The sequence below is a fragment of the Nanorana parkeri genome, unplaced genomic scaffold (genome assembly GCF_000935625.1).
Source record: "Nanorana parkeri isolate BGI_ZX_2015 unplaced genomic scaffold, ASM93562v1 scaffold2515, whole genome shotgun sequence".
Taxonomy (NCBI): domain Eukaryota; kingdom Metazoa; phylum Chordata; class Amphibia; order Anura; family Dicroglossidae; genus Nanorana; species Nanorana parkeri.
Window position 1 is genome coordinate 19,043 of NW_017308783.1, and position 5,629 is coordinate 24,671.

Sequence of the window (5,629 nt, forward strand, 5' to 3'; positions counted from 1 at the left end):
GATTAAGGACTATTTAGTAGAATTTGTTCAGGCTAATGGGATAGTTAGTGATAATCAGCATGGGTTTAGGAAAGACCGTTCCTGTCAGACTAACCTACTGACTTTTTACGAGGGGGTAAGTAGAGATCTGGATGGAGGGAGGCCGGTAGATGTGGTATATCTGGATTTTGCTAAGGCTTTTGATACGGTACCACACAAACGCCTACTATACAAGCTGAGAGCTATGGGCATAGATGAGGTGGTGTGTACTTGGATAGAGAACTGGCTAAAGGAACGGGTACATAGAGTATCAATAAATGGCGCCCTCTCAGACTGGGCTAGTGTCATTAGCGGTGTGCCTCAGGGTTCTGTGTTGGGACCCATGCTTTTCAACCTGTTTATTAACGACATCGGGGACGGAGTAAACAGCGAAACCTCAGTGTTTGCTGCTGATACCAAAATTGGGAGGGTAATAGAAACAGACCAAGATAGTGTAACATTACAAGAGGACCTGGATAAAACAGGGGGAGGAGCAACCTTATGGCAGATGAGGTTTAATGTCGATAAATGCAAAGTTATGCACTTTGGGATAAAAAATAAGCAAATGGGTTATACAATTATGGGTATGCCGCTAGGGAAATCTGAAATGGAGAAAGATTTGGGGGTCATTGTAGACCACACACTCAATAATAGATTACAGTGCCAGGTTGCGGTAAGCAAAGCTAGTAGAGTCCTGTCCTGCATCAAGAACAGAATGTTTTGCAGGGTCTATAATTTTGCCACTTTACACATCACTGGTTCGGCCCCACCTGGAGTATGCGGTGCAGTTTTGGGCACCGGTACACAGAGGGGATGTCCTTGAACTGGAGAAAGTCCAGCGAAGGGCGACCAAACTCATCAAAGGGATGGAGGACCAGAGCTAAGGTAATAAAAGTAGAAGATCACAAACAAAACCTGTATGGCTGAAAAAAAATGTAAAGCATCACATAAAGGAAAAGTGAATGGCTTTCATAAAATATAAGATAGAGTGGACGGCATTGGCGTTCCATAACTACAAAGAAAGCAATAAAAGATGCAAACTAGAAATCCGGGAGCTAAAGTAGAGTGTGAAAAGCATATCGTCACAGATAGTAAAAAAATAAAATAAAAATTTTACCAATATATAAACCATAAAAAGGTGAGAAAGGAGCAGATAGGCCCAATAAAGGACGATAGAGGGAATTTAGTCACAAATGACAAGGAGAGGGCCGAAGTACTGAACTCTTTCTTCTCCTCAGTATACACTCAGGAGGGAAACGGATTTGACGCCCCTGATAAAACACCTAGTTCAACACAAAACACAGCCAAGTGGTTGACAGAACCCGGGATACAACAAAGGCTTAGTCTACTTAATGCAAATAAAGCAGTGGGACCGGATAATCTACACATTATTTATTGTATTATAAGACAATTACCTTGCCCCAAAAAAATTAAAGCTTTTAAATATTTTCAGAAATGCTTTTATCACTTCATTATTTCTTAGGCTGTATATCAAAGGGTTTAATAGAGGAGTAATAACACCATATATTAGAAAGATATGTTTCAGCTTGGAGGAGAGCTGCTTAGTTTGTCCCATGTACATGGTCATAGTTGTTTCATAAAACATGGAGACCACAGTGAGATGGGAAGCACACGTGGAAAAAGCTTTGGCTCTCCCATCATTTGACTGAATCTTTAATATGGATGAAATGATAAGAACATAAGACACCACAATTACCAACAATGGTGCCATGAGGACAAATAGACTTACAATGAATAGTCTTAGTTTAATGAAGGCGACATTTTCACACGCTATCTTAAGCAGCGCTAATATCTCACAGGCAAAATGATCCAGTCTGTTTTCAGTGCAGAAGATGGGAGGCTTTGAGATATTGGGGATCACCGATGTAAAGAACCCGCCTAACCATACAATGGCTGCAATGTTCTGACACATCTTCCAGTTCATAATGACGGTGTAATACAAAGGGAAGCATATAGCAATGTAACGGTCGTGCGCCATTGCTGCCAGCAGTAGGCTCTCTGTACTCCTCAGGAAGTGCCCGGCGTTCATTTGCACCATGCAGCCTAATATAGAAATTGTTCTTCTCTTATAAAGGACAACAAGTAATATTTGTGGGACAGAGATGGACGAGTAACACAAGTCTAGAATTGACAGATTGCAGAGAAAGAAGTACATCGGAGTGTGGAGTTCAGGACTGATAAAAACAGCGGAGGTCAGAAGACTGTTTCCCAGAATGGTCATTATATAAATTAGAAATAAAGAATAACGATGAAGATTAATATACAGATCTGCATGTTCTGAGGAAATCCAACCAGCATGAATTCTCCCACCAAGGTCTGGTTCCCGGGATCCATATCACAGATCACATGACTTACTGTTAGCTAAATTGTATTTTTCTTTTCCTATAGAATTTTACATATAAATGATAGATCTGTGTACCGGACGTGTGTTCTTCATTTTCAGAAAACATCACTTGCTTTCAGATCACATGCGGTATATTTAATTTTACAAGCAATAAACAACATACAGACAAACCTGGAAATTAAGGTAAAAAAATTAAGAATGAATGAACAAATCCTATAAAAGCAAAGTAAGCTAAATCCACCAAAATTCGACATTTGTTCCCAAATGGAGATTACAAAAGTGTATCTGTCCTGGGTGTCTGAAAACATTGCTCTTCACTTGTCTGCTCAGCCCAAGGCAACAATTTACATTTTGTTTTGTGTTTTATTCTTTAAGTATTTGAGAAATTATCATACACGTTTATGTGTGTCAATGTATCTGAATGTTTAAGACGCAAGTTTATCTATAGAATGTATTTTGTAGCTGTGTCTTCAACTTTAATACGGTGCACGTGTTACTAATAGAAATAAGCGAAATTGAAAATGTCCATTCTACCAAAATTTCAACAAAAGTCAAAGCATTTGGTCAAAAATGTTGTCATTTTGGTGAAATGCATTGGAGTCAAAGGGGGAGGAGAAACAAATGTGGGTTTGGTGTATCGTTGGGGTTTAAATGGCTACAGAGAGTTAAGGAACCTCTTTTCTAATAATCCTGGGTCAGTCCTTGTGCCGAGAAATGGCCTCGTCATCAGCTGCACAGATAGCTAAAAAAAGTAAAATGTAAAAAAAATTATTTGACAGTATGCAAATAACAAGCGAATACATAAAAAAGGAAAACAAAGAACACTACATAAAATAAATGACCCTCAAAACCTCTCCCTCCCCCCAAAAAAACCTTAAAGGAGAACTATGAGGTGAGCGAAAATCACTCATCCTCATAGTTTGTGCCGACCTGTGACAATGAGACTGTCACACGTCGGCTGAATAGATCAGGAAGTGAGGGAACACATACCGTCGCTCGCTCACTTCTCGATCATCTCCCTGCAGAGAGCCGTGACTGTCACAGGTCGGCTGAATAGATCGGGAAGTGAGCAAACACCGTCACGCGCTCACTTCTCGATCATCTGCACCTGCAGAGAGCCGTGACTGTCAATCACCGCTCCCCACAGGAATTCCCCCCTCTCCGCTCCGATCCCCCAGCGCTGACTGGAGGAACGGCCGGGGGAGGGGGCTGGTACAGCTGGCTCTGCCTCTAGATAGGCAGAGCCAGCTGTCAATCACTCAGCTGGGTGGATCTCGACAGTAATGTCGGGATCCGTCCCGACTGCGGCGGTCTCAGTGTAACGCGAGCTGTAGCCCGCTATATACTGAGCTTAGGGTGACAGAAGGAGGCTAGTTTGTGTCCTCCTGTGACCCTTAGGAGAACTATGGGGGAAAAACACTGACCTCATAGTTCTCCTTTAAGGAAGCTCTTTTTTAATATCCTGGATCAGTTCTTCTGCCAAGAAATGGTCTCTTCATCAGCCGCATGATTTTAGTTTTTTTCCACAGAAAAAAATAACACAGATAGTTAAAAAAGCAGAATGAAAAAAATTAAATTGACAGTATGCAGATAAGGATAAAACAAATACACAAAAAGGAAAAAAACAAAAACAATGGGCACTACATAAAATAAAATAAATAAATAAATTACCCTTAACCCCCCCCCAAACATAAACCCACAAATAAAAATAGAATAAACAAAGGATTAGTTTTTTTTTTTAAAGTAAATGTTGCACCAGCAGCTCAATAAGGCGAATTGATGGGCTAGATAGGAAAAGGTGAGTGGAAAAGCTAAATTCAGTCCATTCAACAGTAATTGATGACATTTTGGTAAATAAATGTACATTCTTTCACATACTCAGATCTAAGGATAATTGAAGTAAAAAAACATTTACGCTTTGCATGACTGAATATTAGAAGCTGTAGTGTTCTCACCCCCTACGCCGTGTTCCGGCATTTCCAGCAGCTCCGTCGGAGTTCGGGTGACGTCATGGAGGGCGACGTCACCGGACTCCTCCCCCTTCCTCCTCTTAAGCCGCTGGAGCCACTTGCCTAGCGTTCGTTCTAGGAGCCTGACGCCAGGCAAGTGCCTCCGATCCAGCACCACCAAGACCGCTGTATTGGGCTGGACAGTGTCCCTCTCCTCCGGCCATCCCAGCTACCTCCCAGCTCTGCTCTCTGACGAGGCGCTCCCCAGACAGATCACCTCTCCTCTCCTACAGCTGATCTGGAAACCAGCAGTTATCATCGCGGCCACCGGGTGGCAGCAGAACTCCTCTCAACCAGCAAACACAGGTCTATATGGTGGCATACAGCAAACACAGGTCCATATGGTGTCTTATAGCAAACACAGGTCCATATGGTGGCATACAGCAAACACAGGTCCATATGGTGTCATACAGCAAGCACAGGTCTATATGGTGTCATACAGCAAACACAGGTCTATATGGTGTCATATAGCAAACACAGGTCTATATGGTGTCATACAGCAAACACAGGTCTATATGATGTCATACAGCAAACACAGGTCTATATGATGTCATACAGCAAACACAGGTCTATATGGTGTCATACAGCAAACACAGGTCTATATGGTGTCATACAGCAAACCCAGGTCTATATGGTGTCATACAGCAAACACAGGTCTATATGGTGTCATATAGCAAACACAGGTCTATATGGTGTCATACAGCAAACACAGGTCTATATGATGTCATACAGCAAACACAGGTCTATATGGTGTCATACAGCAAACACAGGTCTATATGGTGTCATACAGCAAACCCTGTGAGGAGAACTATGAGGGGCGTGCTTTTCACTCACCTCATAGTTCTAGCCGACCTGTGACAATGAGACTGTCACAGGTCGGCTCAGTAGATCGGGAAGGGAGAGAACACATACCGGCGTTAGCTCACCTCTCGATCCTGTCTCTGCCGCCCACTGCTGCTGTCAATCAGCAGAGGGGACCTGCAGTTCTCCATCAGTACTGTCTCCCTCCACTTTGTAGAAACTAGGGACGCACCGATACCGGTATTTTGGTACCGAGTACGAGTCCCGATAATTTTGTTTTCAGTACTCGCCGATACCAATTACCGAGTAACGGAAGTCCCATTCAGGACCTCTCTGCTATTTTCAGCTGTCAAACACGGGATTGCTATTTAGCGATCCAGTATTTGTATGTAACGGCTTTTTTCTTTCATTAATGAATGCCTCCAATACTGACCCA